This window comes from Equus caballus, chromosome 4 (assembly GCF_041296265.1).
Source record: "Equus caballus isolate H_3958 breed thoroughbred chromosome 4, TB-T2T, whole genome shotgun sequence".
NCBI classification, from domain to species: Eukaryota; Metazoa; Chordata; class Mammalia; order Perissodactyla; family Equidae; genus Equus; species Equus caballus.
The window spans coordinates 105,813,782-105,836,091 of NC_091687.1; the positions used below are offsets into that span (position 1 = coordinate 105,813,782).

General features: G+C 44.0%; 1 long non-coding RNA gene and 2 other non-coding genes across 3 annotated transcripts in view; 1 reads left to right on the forward strand and 2 right to left on the reverse strand.

The window, feature by feature from the left end:
* Positions 1-3,112: 3,112 nt before the first annotated feature.
* Positions 3,113-22,310, reverse strand: part of LOC111773283 (uncharacterized) — a 131,282-nt gene continuing 112,084 nt past the window's right edge. Inside the window, exons 2-4 of the long non-coding RNA XR_011438025.1 lie at positions 19,561-19,743; positions 4,674-4,762; positions 3,113-3,604 (exon numbers count right to left, since the gene is read on the reverse strand). This is a non-coding gene — a long non-coding RNA (uncharacterized lncRNA). The remainder of the gene's footprint in view (positions 3,605-4,673; positions 4,763-19,560; positions 19,744-22,310) is intronic.
* TRNAC-GCA (transfer RNA cysteine (anticodon GCA)) lies at positions 13,869-13,940 on the forward strand. Its single transcript has one exon. It is a non-coding gene; the product is annotated as a tRNA-Cys (tRNA).
* TRNAC-GCA (transfer RNA cysteine (anticodon GCA)) lies at positions 17,605-17,676 on the reverse strand. The gene has a single exon. It is a non-coding gene; the product is annotated as a tRNA-Cys (tRNA).

The window sequence follows — 22,310 nt, forward strand, 5'->3', positions numbered from 1 at the left end:
CTGAGAGAGTTTGCAGAGGATGAAATATCAACATGTTAAAGCGTAAGTTTAGGTTGTGTAACCATTAAAGACAATTTTATGTCTTATTCAATGACCAGTGAATTTTATCAACCATTTCAAAATCAAAGAATGTGATGGCTTTCTATGGTTTGGAGAACAAACAGCTGAATATTTTTGTAGAAAACCTCTGAATTCATTGTGGGTTCAGAGATTATAGCATGTGATTCAGAAGTACAATTCATAACTTTTATTATCCCTTATGCTAATCATCTTTTATGATGTTCCTCACAACTACCTAAAAACATTTCATGATCCTTTAGGTTTATATAAACAGTGGAAGTCTATGCTTTACATGGGCTAAAAACAGGTTCTCATAATAAAACTATGACAGCAATAAAGTCTTAATTTCTTTACAGTGAATGACAGGAAAACACACCAAAGAACCAGCCATTTAAGACGGAGCATGGGCAAGTCTAGTCTTCCTCGAGACTTTGTCTAACTTGATAAGTGGGCAAATAGCTCTTTGTCTAGCTCCCTGGCCGTAAATATCCCCTATCCTGTGAGTTCTCTTATCAGGGTGCAACACAAGTGCCTGAAAAAACAAGACTCCTTTTACCTTCACTGATGTGCTTCCGAGGTTCCTGATCATCAAAGTTGATCCCTTTTGTTAACGAGAGACTCAAATTTCTTAATTAGTATTTTTTTCTTCAAAGAGGTTTGTTATTCCAGTTTCATAAACACTTGGAACTTCCGCTTAGAACCTGGTTGCTTGTCCCTCTCCTGTCCCTGCCCTCCCCCAGCACCTTCTGATGTTGAAAACGATCTCTCTAGCGGCAGCCTCCGTCCCGCTTCCTCATTACTACGCCAGGTCCCGCAACCCAATCCTGCCAGCCCCGCAGCCACTCTGTGCAACCCCATCCAACAGAAGACGGTTTTCTTCCTCCTTACTTTTCCTCTTAACTCTCCTTGTCACACCCCCTCGCACACCTGATGCCCAGCGTTCTCCTGAAGATGCCCCTCTCCCTTCAACCTCCCAGTCAGAGGGCGTGCCTCCTCCCCCTTCCTATTCCTTATGCTCCACATTGCATCTTCTGGATCCCAGCGCCTCAGCCATCCCTCAACACTTTTCCTTCAAAGCCATCTCCACCTCTTTAAAGCAGGCCCCCTCATCCTTGTTGAGGTATGCACCTATATTTGGGACTCATCAAACTTAGTGGGAGATTTTAGAACCAGGCTAACAGTCATATTTTCCTCGTCTCCCTCTGCTTTCATCCTCAGTGGTGTCACTGTCACATTGATGATCCTTCCAGTGCTAAAGTCCTGCGAAGTTTCCATCTTCTTGGCTCTAACAGCGTTCACAGATTCCACCCCGCTGCAGCCATAAAGAAGCACGGCGAGGCAGAGATTATTTTCCCCAGTGTCTGTTCTACCCTCCTTTTTGGTTGTGAGTTGGGCACATGGCTTCACAGAAGAAAAACTACATTTCCCAGTCTCCCTTGGAGTTAAGTTAGGCCAAGTGCACAGTCTGGTCAATGAGATGTAGGTGAGTGATGGGTGCTCTTAAAGGGAGAAGTTTCTTTCCTCTTCCCCTTCCTGCTGGCTAGAAGAGAGACATGATGCTAAAGTGGGAGATGTCATGTTGGACCATGAGGGGAGCTTTGGAATGAAATCCTGTAGGCTGGAACAACCAGAAAGAAGGAATCGGGTTCTTGACCCTACGGAACACCGTGCCAAACCTGGACCATCTAAGTGGACTTTTAAGTGAGAGAGAGAAGGAAATTTCTTCTGGTTTGTTTGCTTCTTCATGTGTTTTTTTTTTTTTAAAGATTGGCACCTGAGCTAACAACTGTTGCCAATCTTTTCTTTTTTTTTCTGCTTTTTTCTCCCCAAATCCCCCATGTACATAGTTGTATATTTTAGTTGTGGGTCCTTCTAGTTGTGGTATGTGGGATGCCGCCTCAATGTGGCCTAATGAGCAATGCCACGTCCGAGCCCAGGATCCGAACTGGTGAAACCCTGGGCCACTGAAGCAGAGCACGGGAACGTAACCACTCACCCACGGGGCTGGCCCCCTTCATGTTTTGTTTTGATCCTTTGTTATTTTGAGTGCTCTGCACTCATGGCAAAATCTACTCCTAACACACAACCAGAACTTGATCATCGCTCAGAACTATTCCCTCTCAAGCTGTTCAGTCTGAAAAGTCCTTTCTGGTACCTCTTCTAGTTTTTACCTCTTCTTATCCTTACTGTTACTGATGCTGTTCATTATCCTCAATTTGACCTTAATCTCTTTCATCTCTCTGTGTTTCTGCACCATCCCCAAGCCCCCTTGTGGCTCACCTGTCTGCCTACCCATTATGGATCCATGATTGGCCTCTCAATCACGATTCCCAGCTCCTTTGAGGTTTTGCCTGTGGTCTGTCTACCTTCTTCACATGCCCTTCTACTACTGTGGATACGACACCACTGACTTTCTCCACCTTTGCTCTAGGGTAGCCAGTGTTTGCTGGAGTAGATTGTAGAGCCAGACAAACGGTCTCACTGCAAATTTATGCCAGTCTCACCTCAACTGGCAGCCCTCTGCTAATGAGCAGTGATTCCATTCCTTCCTAATTCACCTCTCCTCCATTTCCCATAATGCCTAGTGCAAATTTTGCCCTTTTTCTCAAGTAATGATGATATCGAACCTGAAGTGAGCTCCCTCATCTGTTGCACAGCAAGCCAATCTCTGACACTGGGAGTAGTGGAAGGAAGTAGGACTTTATTATTGCACAGCGCTAAGCAAGGAGAAAGAGCAGCTAATGCTGAAATCCCAAATTCCCCAAAAAGCTAAAAGGAAGGGTTTTTATTTGGGGTTTTGGGTAGGGGAGGGGGAGCATATGGCCCTGCTGGTCAGAGCTTTCCCACTAGCCTGTCTTTGCCCTTGAGACTACTTGCAGAGAGGAGGGAGCCCGTGACCTTGCTGGTCAGCAGCTTTCCCACCAGCCTGTATCTCTTTGCAGGGAAGAGATAACGAATCCAGGTCCTTGTCCTTGGTGGTCTCTGTCTCCATGAGGAATAGTGGATTCTGGAACCAGGAAGCCAGAGAGTAAGCAGCGAATAAGTGTTTTGGTTTTTTTTTTTTTTAGATTTTATTTTTTTTCCTTTTTCTCCCCAAAGCCCCCCAGTACATAGTTGTATATTCTTCGTTGTGGGTCCTTCTAGTTGTAGCATGTGGGACGCCGCCTCAGCGTGGCTTGATGAGCAGTGCCATGTCCGTGCCCAGGACCCGAACCAACGAAACACTGGGCCGCCTGCAGCGGAGCGCACAAACTTAACCACTCGGCCACGGGGCCAGCCCCAAGTGTTTTGGTTTTAACTCCACATATGTTGGGTTTAATGTGGGGGAACCGATATCAGGGTTGGTGTCAGTTCCCCCCTATTTTATGTCCACTCCTCAATCTTGAGGGATTTGGGGTGGTGACTGATCTAGCTACTTCCTGCTGGAATGGGGTGTAGGTTGTTTCATCTCAGAACCAGTCTTTTAATAAGGTGGTGATGCAGGTGGGCTCCCAAAGTTAGGCCTATATCATGTAAGTAACCAAGTATTTAATAAGAAGCTTTTCTAGAGAAACAAAAAGAGAAAAACAAGGTTAATGGTTGGAGCAAATTATAAACTAGTCCTTGAGCCCAGGGGGCAGCCAATCAAGATTCCTAGAAGTCAGGGTTGAAGCATATTTTGCAGTTTGAAATATCTCTGATGGTGTCATCGGGCACTCAGGTAGCTTTCTGAGAAGCTTACACAGCAACAGACATGAATCTCTCTTAAGTTTATATCAAGTTGCCCAGCTTCAGTTTGCAAGGCTTCGGGAAAAAGGGCAGGTTTAGTTTTCAATGATTCTGAATGAAAATGAAGGAAAAAAAAAACCCCGTTAAAATGTTAGTTTGGAAGTTTGTAGCCAGGTATTTCAGGAGAATAAAAGAATTTAGGATCCAGTCTAGTTAACAGATGTAACAAAAATCTTAAAGACAATTGACAAAACCAAAATTCAACCTTTACAAATGTGTATTATAGTTTCTATTGAAACATAATCTTTTCCTCTAAAATCACTCTCATTTTTATAATGATAGCCAAATTAACACTAACTGGTTTGCATACTAAGTCTAGTTTTGATAAATTTGGCATAATTATTTACATAAGTACAGCAAGAATAGTAATTGATTATATGGGCTCTTTTAAATCTGCTTTGCTGGAAGCTTACAAGGAATCTCAGGTTGAACTTTAAAGGTCTCTCAAGGCCAGGAAAGCCAAGCCAAGGACCTATCATCAGATTCCATCTGCAGTACTTACAGATTTGGGTGAATCACTCTCTTCATGAGGTTCCCCAAAATATTGAGCTTCCTTGTAACTGCCAGAGGGAATGACATTCTTTGCTCAACCTTACCAGGTTACTGAACTCATAAGAACAGTACCAGGCCAATATTTCCAAGTGGCTTTATTCCACAACATCAACCTTTATTCCTCAAAACCTGTCTGATCATATCCGAGCCTGTATGTTTCTCTCAAATATGACATTCCGGTCAAAGCCTTGGTATTATAGCCAGTGTTTCCAATTGTGTCTTGTTATAAGAAGAACAGACTCTTATTGAACTTATGCAAACAACCATATTGCCATGAGAATAAGAATACTTACTAAGAATTTCCAAATTCTGGAGGGATCAGGTAGGGAAAGAAAGATGAATGCTTCAATTTTGTTTACAAATTGCTATAAGTCATAGTTCCCTAAGAGAATAGAGAAAAAGGTTTTCTTAAATTTGGAAAAAACCCCAAAACATCAAAAATCAGCAAAATCTCAAGCAAAAAGCCATAAAAATTATAATCATCCCTATCAGTTTATTCTGTCCTGTTAATTGCTTCTTGATCTTAATCTTCTGTCAGCAGTTTGTGCAGTCATCAGTTCCTCTGTTAGAGTTCTGTAATTTTTACCCAGTTTAGTTTTACAATCTGAATGTTTATTAGAATCTGTATTCTAGAGTGTCAGAGTCCTTTCCATGAATTTCTCTGAAGATGAAACATATTTGCAAAAACATCAGAGTAAAACAATTGTCTATAAATAACGAAACATTAAAAAATGGTAATTAACAAAGACATTTGACCATCTCTGTGATATATAACATTTTGAGATAATAACCAGAATCATGGCTGACAATCAGAACAGATCAGAATTTTACGTGATTTTTAAATTACTTACATCAATAACACTTATTCACATAATACCATTTAAGAAAGTTTATTACTTGTTTGACAGTGCTTTCCATATTTAACATACCAAGTAAGCCCAATTAGTTTCATTTTTTTCCTTATAGGAAGAGAGCAAATTTTCCTGAGAAGTCCCAGGGGCCCTCTGAAAATCCCCAGAGAAACTCTCTCTCCTCTTCCAGGTAAAAAGAAAACCTTTATTCAGGACTTGAATATTTTTGTGGGGGGATGCTTGCTAAAAATATTAAAAGCTTTAGAACATTTGTTCAGATAGGAAACAAAGCTCACTGCAAAACCATGTCCAGGTATTTATTCAAAGTGACAGCAGAAACAGTCAAGGGGAAACAGAGTTAAAATAGTCAAAAAAACATTTTTATAATCTTTTTATCAAGAGCAGATTAAAAGTTTAGGAAAATTATCCCTTTAAGAAAGAGGAAACCAAGTTTTAACTTTGTACCAGTTTACTTTTGACATTGAAATATTTACTTAATAAATTTATTTTAACCTCAGTCAACTTGACCATACATAAAACTCTTTAGGGCTTTACTTTCACAAACCTTTGGCTACTTATCTTTTACATTTAGAATTTGTCCCAGTACTTGAGGACAAATTATCTTTCTTAACTCAAGAAACAAAAACATTTCCATTTTTGGTCCCGCCCAGTAGCGCAGTGGTTAAGTTTGCACATTCCACTTCAGCGGCCCGGGGTTCTCAGGTTTGGATCCCGGGTGCGGACATGGCACCGCTTGGCAGGCCATGCTGTGGGGGGGTGTCCCATATATAAAGTGGAGGAAGATGGGCACAGATGTTAGCTCAGCACCAGTCTTCCTCAGCAAACACAGGAGGATTGGCAGCAGATGTTAGCTTAGGGCTAATCTTCCTCAAAAGAAAAAATTTTCCATTTTTTATACCTTTTTACTGAAAACACATATTTTACTTTCTTTGTATACAGACCTTTTAGAAGTATGTTCTCTCATAGAAAATTCCTCAGCATACATAAAACATGTTTATTAATAAACCTAAGCACTTTTCAGTTTCTTTGATATAAGAAACCAAAGGCAGACAAATATATGCTTAGTAGTTAACCTTTATTATCTTACGTGGAAATGACCTAAATACCCAATAAACTGTTATTATTTAACTTAACTTAGTAAAGCTATAAAGTCTGTTTCCAAAAAGATTTTGGAAGCTGTTTTTTAAGTATGCAGACTATAAACCATAATTATTGTACTTAAAAACTCTTATCCAGTTTTAAAAATCGTGTTTAAATTACTCTTAAAAACTTCGTGTGGCATTAAAGCAGTTGACCACCATTTTGTTTTAAGTACGTAACCATAATGCATACAATTATTGTTAAAAAGTTTTTCCAAAAACTTTTATCTTTTTACATTTGCTTGGTTTACCTGTCTTTAGCAATTATATTTAGATGTCTACAAAAACCTCATGAGACAGTAAACAAAATTAACTATTACATTGAGTTATTACTCTCGCTGACAAATTTTGTAACAGAGATGACAGGAGCTCATTACCTGTAAACCCAGGCTGTATGTCTGCTCCATATCAGTGCTGATAACTCTGAGGACATGTCTATTTTAAATCAAACCAGCAAACGTAAACAGGCTCTCATTTACTAAAGATCATTTCATATCACGTTAAATAACTGTCTTTCAGAAGTTTTGACATATTAATCAAAGACTACATCTCGTTATGAGAGATTTTGAATCTTCTCTTTTCTGAAACAGAGGTTTCCCAGAATGGCCATTACAATGTTAAGTTATCTCAAAAGTTTACTTATTTTTACTTGTTAAATTTTAGATCAGGAATTTTGGGGGAGTTGAAGGTCAGCCCAGCTTTCTGGGAAGCTCAGCAAGAGAGCAGACAAAAGCAGCAGGTTTGGGTTCGGCTGTGGGCATGTTTAATTATTATTATTTTTTTCTTAAAGAGGCAGTAAAGTATTTCTGAGTTTATTTAGAAGCCTCAAAAGATTAAAACAGGCTTCCCGTTATTGTAGCTGGCTTTTTCCAATTGCATATGTAAATACACCAGTTTGGGTAAACTGAAACTGCCCCATTTAAGTATATCAATTTTTACAATCTTTTATCTTAGTTTTGCAACTCATACTTTGAATTATAGCTTATATTAGAATTCATTAACATGTTTTGGCATTACAATATTGCATAGGGGAAGCATTCCCAGCTAGACATAACATTTATTTCCAAAGCAAATATCCAGGCAAAGTTGACATAACCTCTTCATATAATATTAGCTTAAACACTTTAATTTTTATAGTCTTATTAACATTAGCCTAACTGTTGCCCCAAACAATTGCTCGTCAGGTTTTTTAATTGTGATTTCTGCCTTCTGATCTTTTAAAATTTTTCAAACTGGGGTGAACAGAACTGGTTTGTCTGATGTCCTTTAATGTTGGGGGGCTAATAGAGGGGTCCCTTTAGCCCATCCAACCTTAGGCAGTGTTTTATTAAAACCTTTGTTTTAGTTTTATTTATATCTGTTCCAATTATCCCATTTTAAAAAAATAGTTAAAGATTTTCATCCTGTTGGGATGAGTCCTGTGACTCTTTTCTTTTTGATTTTTCTTTGTTAACTTAATGTTTTTATTCGCATCTGTAAGACCATGAGAAGAAGCTGAGACCCCCAAGTTTGATTAAGTTCTCAAGACTAGTCACTGTATTTTTCTTTTAATTTAGTCTTTTCAGAGGTACCAATAAAACAGCTGTTTATCATGAGAGCTCTCTAAAAAGTTTTCCAACTTGAGGATCCATTGTTTGGCCATTTTTTTTTTTCTCTCCAGAGTCTAAAGAATATTGTGGCCACGTGGTGCTACAAAAGAAAATCATCCCTCTTCATATATTGGCTTATAGCTATAGGTCGACCATCAGCCAAAGTTTTTCCCAGGGGGCTCTTAGGTGGCATAGATGCAGGACTTCCCATGTTAACACTTTTAAAAGGATAGACAAACAGATAAACAACAGCAAACACCAAATAAGTGCGCTTTCCCAAATACCCTCAGCCACAAACGAAAGCCAAAACAAAGACCAAAATAAAAAACCAAAGTGCTTCCAGTCCCGGCTTAGTCTGTGTCCTACACTCGGTGGGCGCCCAACAAATGAAGATCCGGTATGTAGATCTTCCCAAATGAGCAAGGACAAGGGACCTCGGTTGTGCACACCCGGGGGATTTACCAAAATTTGGCTGGGGCATCATGACTTCAAAACAAATGGAGCCCAGAGGGCTGCCAGGTACCCATTATTTCCAGCCGGTCCTGTTGGAAAAGGGTAACACAAAGACAAAAACAAAAACTACCAGCTACTTACAAGAGACGTCTTCCTAAGTCCTGAACCTAGTTTCTTCCACCACCAAAGCAAAATCGCCGTGGGCCAATGACATCTGGTTAGCAGCCAGTTGCTTGGGGCTGTCCCTGAGACAAGGGGCTCAGGCAGCTGCAGGACAGCTTCCAGGAGAGGCCTTTAGCCAGAGGCTGGTGTGCCACAGGCAAGACGGCCACTTGGGACATGGTCCCATCTGGGTTGCCAAATTGATATCAAACCTGAAGTGAGCTTGCTCACCTGTTGTGCAGCAAGCCAATCTCTGACACTGCATGCAGCGGAAGAAAGTAGGACTTTATTACCACATAGCACTGAGCAAGGAGAAAGAGCAGCTAACGTTGAAATCCCAAACTCCCCAAAAAGCTAAAAGGAAGGGTTTTTATTGGAGGTTTTAGGTAGCGGTCGGGGAGCATATGGCCCTGCTGGTCAGAGCTTTCCCACCAGCCTGTCTTTGGCCTTGAGACTACTTGTAGAGAGGAGGGAGCCCGTGACCTTGCTGGTCAGCAGCTTTTCCACCAGCCTGTATCTCTTTGCGGGGAGGAGATAATGAATCCAGGTCCTTGTCCTTGGTGGTGTCTGTCTCCAAGGGGAATAGTGGATTCTGGAGCCAGGAAGCCAGGGAGTAAGCAGGGAATGAGTGTTTTGGTTTTAACTCCACATATGTTGGGTTTAACGTGGGGGAACCGATATCAGGGTCAGTATCAATGAGTGCCACCCTGCCTCCTTTATTCTCTTTAGAAAACCTTGTTTTCTACTTGACTGTGAAGACCACAGCCGTATGGTGTGAGGTCACTCAGCACCTGCTCTCATCCCCTCCAGCCTAAGAGAAAACAAGTCTTTCTCCTCCTGTTTAGAGCAAATCCCGTGTTCTTGATCCACCCCTCTGCTCTCCTTGGGATCTTATTCCATCAATTATATCCTCTCTTTTTGGTTCACACATTTTTACACATTCATATATTTACTGGCCCCTCACTGTATGCAAGGAATCCTGCAGGCACAAGGTTGCAGTGATTATGGAAAGTATGATGTGTGCTATGATACAAGTACAGGGTGCCACAGGAGCACATGGCAGGGGACCCACCCATCAGGAGGATGAAGGAAGGCTTCCTAGGAGAACCCCATTCTCTGCCCAACCCCCTTCCCTCCGTATGCTCCACTTCACTGCTCTTGTCAAAGTCACCATGACCATCTGTCACGCTGATTCTCAGTCTTAGACTCAATCTCTCAGGAGCACTTTTTTCCATTGACTTTCAACTGTCACTGTTTTTATTTGTTTTGTTTTCTTCATACCTGACTGCCACTTTTTCTCAGTTTCTTTTGCTGTTTCCTCCTCAACATTCCAACTTCTAAACATTCAAGGGCCCACGACTTGGTCCCCAGACCTCTTCTCTTTTCTACTCACATTTGCTCAGTGATCTCGTTCAGTCCCATGGGTTTAATTGGCAGATGACCCCCAAATTTATGTCCTGCGCTAGGACCTCCTCTTTCAACTCCAGCTTCATTTCGACATCTCCACTTGGCCATTTAACAGAAGGCTCCAACTTAGTACGCCCCAAATTGAACTCCTGATTTCCATTACCTGCTCAAATTTCATTTCTGCTGCCATCTCCCACTAGCTACCGTCTCCCGGCCAGTAGAATGGTAACTCTGTTCTACTAGCTGCTCGGGCTGAAATCCTTGGTCTTATCCTCGATTTTTCTCTTTCTCTCACACCCTGCATTCATATCATTGGCAAATCCTGTTCACACTACTTCAGAATTCATCCAGAATCTGAGCACTTCTCATCCCCTCCACCGTTACTGCACTAGACAAAGCCACAATCGTCTCTTACTTAGATTATTGCAATAACTTCTTAAACTTATATGCTTGCTTCCATCCCTGCCCTCTAGTCTCCCCACAGCAGCCAGAGGAGGAAACCAGCTTATGTCATTCCTCTGCTCAAAATCCCCAAACAGCTTCCCATCTCATTCAGAGCAAAAGCTGACGTCCTTACATGATCTAGCCCAATGACGAGTAAAATAGACACGGTCTCAGGAAACTAGAGGGGTAGGTAGATAGTTAAAAATATTCAAAAAAATGAAAAAACTGAAAATTAGGAGAAATGTTGGATAAGACGCAGTGATACTATAAGAACGTATCACTGGGATATCTAAGCTATTTCAGGAGGCAGGGAAATTTTCCTTCAGGAAGTGATGTTTGAGTCATTTTACGACATACTGGTAAGAAAAAATACTGTGCAGCTAATAGACAAAAGTCGTGTGTGTCCCACTGGGGCTGATGTGCAAAATTCCCTCTCATGGGGGTCGAGGACACATTGCCTGCTTTTTCCAGGGCACCTCCTGTCCATTTTAGCTGCAGAAGCTGGTGCCAGAATTCAGCTGCTTTGCCCAGCTTAGGCTTCTGCACAGTGAGAGGAGCAGGGGATATGACCCCCCATTCACCACACTCTCATCGCTCACTGTGGTCTCCTCTGGTGCTGCCTCCACATGGGCCCGGTATGGGTTTAATTTTCCCAACCCCTTTCCAGCCTCCCTGAGAGAAGATAGTCCTAGATATTCTCTATATAGATAGTATCTAGATAGTTCTAGATAGTTTCTTGGCATGTTCTAGACTGCCAAGTTGGGACACCAGGAGCCAGTCTTTAGTGCATGCCTCCTCCCAGGAGACAAGTTCTCCTTTATAAGGTAGAATTTGCCATCAGAAAAGATGTTTGCCAGCCCCTCCTCTTCCCTTGCGGAGGGCAGGATTCCAGCCTCTGGAGGTGGGGCAGGGAGAGCAGCAAATCTGCCTGACTGACTTCCTTGGGTCCATCCTCTTGCTTTCCCGGCCTCTTGGGTCTTTGTTACTGCCTCTGGTCTTGCTATGAGCCATGTTCTGCTCTGGCATGGTCAGTCATGCCCGGGGTTCCACTTGCAGCCCTCAGCATGCAGGTGCCCTTTCAGTGGGAACCTACCCCAACTACTGTTACGTCAACCCTTTAGTCTCCCTACGATGAGCACATTAGGTTGGGTAGTTTATGCTGTTTTCCTCACTGAAAGGTTAGGGCAGTTTCATAAGGGAATTATAATGCAGGAGATAAGAAAGGAGGATGGGCCCAGACTCTGGCCAGGGTGGCCAAGGGCGGTCCCGTTGACTCCTTGTTGATATTCTCTCCAACAAGAGCTGCAGGCCGGTGGCTACTTCCATTGGTGGACTCCATAAAGGAAGCCACCCCCTAAGGACAGTCACTGACTTTTTTAGGGCTGGTACAGCCGAAATCCTGACTGAGAAAACGGGGGCTCGCTAGTGCTGGGGGTCTGTAGGTCCATTTCAGGCATAGGGGACTTCGGTTTCCTCCTCCACTGAGCTCGCCTCTTTCTCGGGACTCCCCCCACAACCCAGTCCGGCCATCTCCCTCTTAAGGGAAGGGGGCTTGTCAGTTCTCCTGCCGTGTGTATGATTGCGTGCTGAGCGGGGGCCTATCCTTTCCTTGATTGTCTTGCTCCAAGTAGGAATATAAAAACCCCCCTCTGCCTTTAAAAGCTGTCATCATCGCTTCGACTTTATTGCGAGCCTCAGCTGGCTTGAGGTGAGCGTGCCTCCCACTATTTTCACAGACTCCCACAGTCTGTGTGCTCCTCAGGTGTGCCCTACTCCACCGTTGGCACCAGTTCCTCAGAGACAGAGGCTTCTGGGGAACCCATAGGAGGTCAGGGTGGAGAAGGCAGGCGTGGAAGAGGGCAGGAGTATGACTCACCTCAGGTGTGGCTGAGGGGACAGGGGTGAGGTGCCTCAGGGCCTGGGTGGTGCTGGCTATAAGTCACAGGCAGGGGATTGCCCCTGGCCCACTGCATGGGTGTCCTTTGCCCTCAGACCAACCAAGGACATCATGCCATCTAGCTGGGTGTACTGTGGACAACCGGCGTGTGAAACCTCAAAGTGACAACATCAGAGGGGAGGGGGCTGAGAACCAGCAGAAATGAGAATTGCCTGAAACTCACGCGGCAGAGGCAAGGGATGAAAGAAAGGCCAGGGGGGTTCCGGATTGGGAGCTGCCTGTTTGGGATCTGAGGAAGAGGGTGGAATCACGATGACTGTGGCTGGAAGGCAGGAAGACTTCCTGGAGGCTACGTGTAGTGCTTTCTCTCACTCATTTTTAACCACTCAGTAACTGTAGACACCTGGACACAGTGTAGACACTTTTCCAGTATAAACTGGAAAATAAAAGAACCCCCAACCCATGCCCTGGGAGTAACTATTTGGCTTATTTCCTTCCGTAAGAGAATTTATATATATACTCGTACACATGTATAAAGATATGGTTATATATAAATATCTTTGAATGTGTGTATATATATAATAATATGTATATGTCGTATCTTTTTAAAAGCCCAAATGAGCTTACACCATATGAATGTCACGCAATTTATTTTTTTCACTTAATGGTATTGTTTAAGCGTCTTTCCATGCGAGGACTCTGGACCTATTTTACCTTTTACTGTTGTACCATATCCCGTGCAATGACTGTACCATCATGTTTGTCACCTAGTCCCTGTCCATGGATATTTAGGTGCTTTCCAGTTTATTGCTAACACAAAAAAAATGGCTACAATGAGCCTCCACATACACGTGTCTTCGTGAACTCATATGAGTATTTCTGAAGGATACATTCCTAGAAGTGGATCTCTTCTAGGGTATAATTTTTCTTAAGCATCATTTTTTCTTACAAAAGCCTTTTTACAAAAAAAGGCTTTTTTTTTTTTTTTTTTTTACAAGGCTTTCTTTTTTTTACAAATGCCCAAGATGGAAAAGTTGAAAGATAAATAAGAGCACATTAAAAAGCTGAAATCATCTATAATCCCTCCCAGGCACACTGTTTTGTCATCTTCCTTTTCACTTGATGAATTATCATGAACATGATTCTATCTCATCAAATAATCTTCAGATGTGAGCTCTGAACCTTCTTTCAGCACAAGGGAAGGCACGGCCACTGGTCAGTCACAGTTATGTCACCGTCCCAGTGTGCTCGACATACAGTAGATGCTCAATATCTGCTATTGTTGAAGAGCATTATCTGGATGATTTTAAAGATCTCCCTACCTGTAAAGGTCAAGAAGGCTACCAGGGGGTCCTCAGTCAGGTGCACATAGAAGAGACAGGGGAAGAGGCAGGGCTGGTTCACAGCAGGAGAGAGGACAGAGCTCAGAGAAGTAGAACAGGCCAGGACGTCCCAACCAGCAAGACTGAGTCCTGGTGTGTCAACACAGGTAAAAGGTGTTAATTATGCCCCCCCTTCCAGGTCAGGGGGTATAGCTCAGGGGTAGAGCATTTGACTGCAGATCAAGAGGTCCCCGGTTCAAATCCGGGTGCCCCCTGCTTTGCCTCACTTTTAGTCCACTTAATCCCCAAGTGGGTGCTGTATCACCGGTTCCCCCAGGCCACGACACAGGAAGAAGATGAAGCAGATCAAGCTCTTTGACCCACAACTCCTCAGAAAGTGCAGACACATTCTGCATTTAGAGACGCTCCCTCAGGTGAATTGTACCACATTGAAGTTTACAAGGCACAGATCCCTGCCCCCAGTCCTCGTGGGTCTCACTCAGCTCCAGCCTGAGATTTCCCTGTTTACAGGAGCTCGAATCTCAGATCCATTTGATTCCCAGAGAGAGGGCTGAGTATGTCTCCATCTCCTGCTGTTTGCTCCAAGCACCCCACATGGGCTACATAACACTGGAGTAGTTGAAGCAACAGGAGTATCATGTACCCCTACAGTGGAGTAGCTGCCTAGCTTCCTGAGCTCAGCATGCTGGGCTGTGGGTCAGGGGCCCTAGCCTAAGGCTCCATGCCCTCAGGTCCTAGAGGTCCCACAGGGGCCTACTCCAGACTCACAGAGCCACATCCAGCCCTGCCCTGACGAGGGCCTGGGGAAGAGCAGGATTCTGGTTGGCTTTGTAGGACTAACGTCAAGGAGTGAGAGAGTGGAGAAGGTGGTGGAGGAAGTCACCTGGGGCTTCCCAGAGGGCTGGCCTGATCCTCCTCACCTCTTTTCTCTCTCTCCTCAGTGCAGAATCATGGGTTCCAGAGAGGAAAAGGAAGCTGGAAAATCAGTGGGTAAGAATAAGAACAGGTAAGGAGCATCTGTCCTTAAAAGCTCATCTCATTATGATTGTCTAATGAAGACCTCTGACCTCTGTGATTACACCTGAAACTCCTTCAGAACACTGAGCTACGTCTAGTCAATCCACAAGACCTGCTCTACTGAAGACGGACGGCATTCCTGCTCACCATCGCCTTCTGCACAATCCTCTGCCTACCCCCAACAATCCACAGCCAAGGACATCTGTGTAAAAGCTATGGCTGTGTCAGTGGAAGGCCTTTGGACTAAATTGAAGCCATGGTTCCCCAGCTGGGCTGCCCATCACAGCATCTGGTGTGTGAGGTGGTGAGAGCAGGGAGTGAGTTTCCACGGAAATAAAGTTCATAGGATTCCTGTCAGACCTCCCGAATCAGAATACTTGGGAGGGGGGCCAAGAGACTATTTTTAAGAAGCTCACTGGATGATCCCCATGGAATGTCAGAATTAGGAACCACTGATTTAGTTTGGTGCTCCATGTTGTAGGCTTGAAAAGAGGCCATAATTAAGAAACATGCCCAAGCACACCTGATTAATAATAGGGTTTGGACCAGATCCCACATGGCTGGTCTTGGGTTCCTTCCACCCCCGCAACATTGGGGCAAGACACGAACTGGCCTACTGCCTTTACCTGCTTCCCATAGCTGAGCCCTCACTGGGTCAGATGAGACAGATCTTCCCCGGAAATGACCAGAATGATTTCCACCCTACATCTAGTACTAAATGAGATAAGCTCACAGGGGCATGGGAATCTGAACCACGCACCTCTTGACCAACAGTCAGCTCTCTTCCCCTGAGCCAGGAGTCCACTTCAAACTGTCTCCTAATTGATACCATTTCATGGTGGTGACCTCCCCAGGGAGAGACCCTCCATAACCCATTCATTTCTGTTTATCCCTGGTCAGCCCCATGTCCTGCCTGACTCACCCTCTCCTAGTCATAAGCTCTCTCCCCTTTCCCACTGACCCCTCATGTGAGTGACCAGAGGCCTCCTTTGCCCTGCCCGGCACCTTCCCTTCTCCTGTCTCTGGCTGGTGCGCTTTCTTCTCACTGGACCCCTCCCCTCCGCTTCTTTCCTTCCTCCACTTCCTCCCCAGCCTGTTTGTTCTAAAATCTCCCCAGTTCTCCCCACCCTCATCCTTTAGACCACAGCCTGGACTTTGCTTTCTTTTCCATCTTCTACCTTTTCCTCCTCTTCATCCCAAGGCCAAATCTGTGAGCTGAGACCAGGGGAGGCATTTGGCCAGAAAGGCTGAAGCCATCCTCCCGGTGAGCAGCCCCACCTGCCTGGATCATCAAGGCATCAAGGTAGGTGCACTGACCCCTGATGCCTCATATCAGGGGTCAGCACAACTGGAGGGGCAGGGATTGGGCTTAAAGCTGCCTGTTTGGGAACCAAAACCCAAAGGGGCTTCTGACCTGGGATGGGGACCGTCTCCCTCTGCGGGCTGAGCCGCGGCCCAGAGAAGTCCGAACACACCCACATCTCCCATACAAAGACAGATCTGCAGGAGGCCCCGCACTGTCCCCTCTGGGAGCCACAGGCCGGGTGGATTTCAATCTGTAGCACAAGGATTATGATAGGTTGGAAAGACCCCTAGGTGTTTTCAGTTATCACGAGTGGGCAGCTTCTGCATTTGGCGGGTGGGGCCAGGGTGAGGGACACTGTGAGCAGCTCTGTCTGTCGTGATGAGAGAGGCTGCTTCAGCTGCAATGGGGATCTGGTGGCCTTTGGCATTTGTTTGGATCTTCGTATTGATTTCTCCACTTCCTCTCATAAATCTCCTGTACAACTTTTGGAGTACTGTTCTCTGAGAAATACCCCAACTTTCATGCAAGAGACCAGGGAGGCACTGAATTTAGCAACTGCAGGATCACATTTTGCCTCTGGCATTACGTTTTGTCGCATGGTGCCTTAGATTCTCTCAGCACGGTCATTGAAAGCCCCGTGTGCCCTACTGTGCATTGAATGAAGAAGCTGGACTTTGATCTAGTCATTTCTGGTGTGTTAGAATCAGCCCCCGCCCCTGCAGCTTCTCATCCCGTCTTAAGGCAGCAGTAACCGGCCGTCTTGCTCTCACTGGGCACTCCATTTCAGCTGACCACAGGCAGCAATTTATTTAGCTTCCAGGAACCCTGGTCTGCTAGACTCCCATCGAGGAAGGGCGACCTGGACTTCTACTGACTTAGTAAAACTAGGTCTGACAATTAACCCCACCTCCCACACACTCCCATTTCTATGAGGAGCTCTTGCTTGCAATTCACTCCTGGTAGCAATTACTATACTAGCCACAGCACACAGGTGTGTGCATGTGACTACCTGCCTCTGTCTAACAGAAACAGATGGGACCACGGCTGACAGGCCATCAGGAGCCCATGGCACCGGAGGGAGGGTGGGAGAGCCCATGGCCAGAATCACAGCCAGGGCAGGAGCCTCTGCTGCCCCCGCTGGACACTGGATGAGCCACCAGCCCTGCATCAGAGGCTGGAGCTCTGCCTCCCTGAAATGAAGTACAGTCGGTCTCCTGCTTCTGTATTTCGCTCACTCCACAAGTCTGAGCTGGGCCCTTGGCCAGCAGTCATGGGGCAGCAGTATTTGGCACATTTGTTTGGTATAGCAGGTTGCAGAGCTGTGCTTTCCAGAGACTCACACTATTTGGGATTGCTGAAATAAACGAAGAAGGTTCGGGTGCTGGGAAGTCAAAGAATAATACATATTTCCACTTGAAGCCAAAAGAGAGGGGCTGACTATCACACTGGGGTTGGGTGATGGAGTTCACTTGGGTCTGTGAGAAACACAGAGTGAACCCCTCAGGTCCTGGCCCACCTCTTCTCTCTTCCCTCCTCATAGAGGGTTCAATGTTGGGGGGGCAACAGCTGTTATAGGGGATAAAAGCAGACATGTTAGGGGGCACCTGGATTTGAACCAGGGACCTCTTGATCTGCAGTCAAATGCTCTACCCCTGAGCTATACCCCCACCTGCTCACTTGTGTCTAATAAACACCCTAAACCTGTAGAGCCACACCCTGGCTGGCACCATCTTGAGATGTGTTCTTGCTAGTGCTCTGCCATCACACACCCCTGCAAATTGATGTCCTTTCTACTATGCCAGCCCCTATCCCCGGATCTGTACACACTTGACTGCCACCTCTACTTATAACCAGCATCCTTCCTTCCCTCAGCCCCGGGTGAAGGCCTGTCATTGAAATCATGAAGGTTTGCAGCTAGAACATTCTTCAGACTCACCTAGAAGAGCAGGACTCAGAACTGGCTGCTCAACAGACCCTTTGAGGTGAGGAGGGGGTGGGCAGGGCTGGGAAAAGTGAAAGTTCTTGGGCCCCACCTGAGAACCCCTAAGCCAGACTCTCTGGGAAGGTGACAGGGACAATGCATGCTTCTAACAAGCTCCTGGTGATTTTGACTCACAGACAGTTTTGGAGGTATTAATTTAATCTGTGCCCTTCATGGTATAGATCTGAAAAAGTGACAGTAATTAAAATCATGCCCAAACAAAACACACCTGATTAATGACCAGGTTCATGACTAGAATCCACGTTTATGATTGAGGCCTCTTTGCACTAAACACTCTGGGCAGGAGAGGAGAGGAGCTGCCCCCTTTATTTCTCCTCTTCTTCCCCCATTTTCTCCTTTTGCTTCATCTTTCCATATGACAGACGGAAGAAGTATCCTGAAGAGAAGATGCAATCCATGGAAAAGTGATGAACGGGGAATGAGGGAGATTTATGGTCACTGGAGCACAGACACAGGACAGAATGAAGGCAAATACGTGGTCAGAACAAAAGGACGAGCCAACAAGTGACACACAGACTTGAGCAAGAGGCTACTTAATATGTAGTCAAAGACGTGCCCCTGTTTCCCCTTTCTGTCTAGACTTTCCTGATTAGCCCCATTTCACCCCTGTCGTCCCACGGCATCTCCCCAGGATCCAATGTGTATTGTAATCTCTCCTCGTTTCTAGTGAACTAGGGGAACTGACCCATGAACCTCATTTAGACAGACCTCCATCTGGCTTTGAACTTGCTCTGTCCTTCCACAAAGCCTTATCACATGACTTCCAGAAATCTTTCCCGCCCAGAACCCTGCCGCCTCCTCCCATAGGGTGGTGCCAAGCTGGAGAATCACTGTGTAGAGCTGGAATCTTCCTTCTTTCCTTCCCTCCTACTTAAGTTTTATCTTTGCTGACCCACTCCCTGCACTCTTTCTCAAGCTTACCCTCACTCTCAGCACATTGGTTTACTTTGGGCTGTGTCTTGTGTTTCTTACTCTCTGCTCTTCCCCCTCTTCTCATTTCCTATTCCTTGGCTTTTAAAGAAAGATGCCTTACCAGAGAGGTCACAGCGCCATGCTGGTCCGAAACCATCAGTTCGGCATGGCTGGATCACGTGGGGCCAGGCACGAGGACTGGCTATGTAAGCACTCAAACCCAGGCCTCCAGCATCCCCTGGACTGGGACCAGGGATTTCGTCCTGTGTGGACCTTTCTGCTGGAAGTTACCACTATGAGGCCAAAAGACCATATAGATCCCCCAGGATTCAGAGAAAGAACAATCATCCAAAGGGGCATGGCATATGGAGAAAAGAACAGTAGGAACGATGTCAGGGAGGTGGAGCCCAAAATTCATTGTGATTTGTGAAGGAGGATCAGGGCAAAGACAGAGCGTTTTCTTCTTTTTCTTCTTGAGGCAATAATCTATTTAATATTTTGATTATAAATACACTTCCAATATAGAAAATGTAATTTCTCTAACGTGCCTTGTAGAACTTAAGAATATGGCATGTAAAGTGTTAAAAGATTAACAGGTTAGGAAACACAAATAAGCAGGAAGAAAAAATTAAGTTACCTGTAATGTCATCAGCTAAACAAATGTTAATATTTTGACACCTATACATCCAAATTTATAGCTTAGAATCAAATTTCTTCCTAGGAGAAAAGTTCAGCTAGTCACTAGCCACTTGGTGGTCTCCCTCCAGGCTTTCTCTCCCTTTGGCCTCTGTGTTCACTTCGAAACATTCCTATTCCTTTCCTGAAAATGAAAAAGAAAGTAGGAGTTAAAGAATTCGGTTTTGTCATCAGGCCTTTATGCTTGTTTCTACTGAAAAATAACTCTTAAAACCACATTTGTGGAATTTTCTTCAAGGTAGGATGAAGGAGCTTGTGGCATGCTAGTAGCCCTGCCAAGAAGAACTAGAGGAGTCAGTTGATCAATGAAACTCACACTTTAAAGGCATCAGAGAATTGCAGAAGCAGCAAAGACTGGACGAGAGGGATGAGAGAGCCTCTTAGAAGTGAGTTGAAAGGCTGCAGCCACATTTTACCTGGGGATATTTTCCCATCTTGGGTGCAGGCTGACAAACGGGGCTAAGCAGAGGGCTGCTGCCAGGGGACTGAGGAACCAGCAGAGCTTTCAGTGGCCTCTCAGGGTTAGAGGGACAAAATTGGAGACTTGGAGGACATCACACATCTAGACATTCGCTGAATTCTGTAAGTATGTAGGGCAAAAAGCTACAAAACTAAGCAAAAACCTCTGAAAAAGCAGAATAGAATTTACAACAGTCTCATGGTACTGAGAAGCTGAAAATCCACCAGGAAGGGGCCCCTGAGAACACATCAGGAGAGAGTGAGAGCCCTGGAGGGGGTGGTGAGTTGACACTGATGACCTGCAGCCACTGTTTCCCTGAGACACTTGCCAATTCTGGGCCCAGCGAGGGGCTGAGCTTCCAGTGTCGGCACCAGCACAGAGATGCCAGGAAACATAAAGACCAAAAGAGCTTTTGGCAGTTGTGCAGTGCTGAATGTAGAAAATGGAGACTTTGGGGTCCTTAAATATAGAACTAGTTTCCCTTCCTCAAGGTAACTGCTGTACTATGAAAGTTCCATGAAGCAAGAGGCTAGAAATCTAAGCCCAAACCCTCTAAAAGAAGAATAGATTTTCCTGTATTTCAGGGCTGAAGAGACAAAGAAACTTTCCAGGTTTGCTGGAAACAAATCTGGGAGGGCCACACTCTAAGACTGGGACAAGACACAGGTAGAAAGAGTATTACCAAAACTGCATTTTTGTTTTTCTTACCAGGAAAGACTTCTCATCCCCTTATTGGTTTAAGGGAATCAGCCCTCAACTATACCCTTCCTTCAGAAAAAAGAATGAACTCTGTCTAGTGGAATATAATTTCATCTGGGGCCTTTATTCTTTGAATACACAAAGTCTGGCATTCAATAAAAATTACTAGATTACCAAAAGACAGAGCCATATGAACGAAAACTAAGAGAAAAAAATCAGACGATAGAAGCAAGTGATCTAGATGTTGGATTATAGAATTTAAAATAACTTTTATAATACATTTAAGAAAACAGGGAAATGGAGAAAATGGGAAAAAGTATGGAGAATTTTGCCAGTTATAATTTATAAGAAAAAAATAAAAGGAAAGTCTAAAACTAAAAAGTACAATATTTAACATTAAGAATTTAATGCACGTGTTTAACAGGAACTTGGGCACAGTGGAAGACAGGATTAGCAAATAAGAAAACAAATCAATAGAAAAATAACGAAATTGAAGTACAGAAAGGGAAAGAATGGACAAAAATAAAAAAAAAATAGGAGACAAATGGGACACAGTTAAAAGTATGTTATTGAAATCTCAAAAAGAGATGACAAAGAAAATGGTGTAGAATAGAGATTTAAAGGAATAATTGGGGAGCATTTTCCAAAATGTATGAAAAGATCAACCTACCAATTTATGAAACTTGTGAGACAAACGGAAGATAATACAAAGGAAACCACACCTAACTACATCATCATAAAACTGATTTTGAAAAAGACAGAAATCTGAAAGAGAACCTGAGAAAAACTCAATTTTTTACGATTGACAACTGACTTATCAACAGAAATTATGGTATTCAGGTGACAATGGAACAGGATTTTCACAGCACTGAAAGAAAATAGCCCTAGAATTCTATACAACAGTAATTAGTTTAAATACAAATTTATTAAAAGCTTCTATTAAAATGTAAGATTTCCAGACTGAATGGGAAAACAAAAACCCACTATAAGCTACCTACATGAACCTCATGTTAAACACAGGGACACAGAAAAATGGAAAGTGAAAGTATAAATAAAGATACTCTACGCAAATACTAAACAAAAAGGCTAGTGTGGCAATATTAACGTGATGCAAAATATGCTTTGTCAGTCAGCACTTCCACAGATAAAAATAATATTTTAAAATGATAAAGAAGTCAGTTCATCAGGAAGATATTATAGTTCTACATCTAATTGCACCCAATAACACAGTTTCAAAATATATGAAACAAAAATGAAGAGAACTAAAAGGATAAATAGACAAATCCTCAATCCTAGTAGATGTTAACACATCTTTCTCAATAGTTGATAGAACACGCAAACAAAATGTCAGTAAGGATGTGGAGAATCTGAATAACAGAACTAACAAACATGACCTAATTGATATACATAAATTAGGATACAAGCAAGAAGGAAAGATGTTGTGACAAGGAAGCAGAACACAAAGAGATCCTGGGAGGGGGACAATGTTCTATTTTTGAGCTAGGCAGTGGATACCTGAGTATCTATAAGTA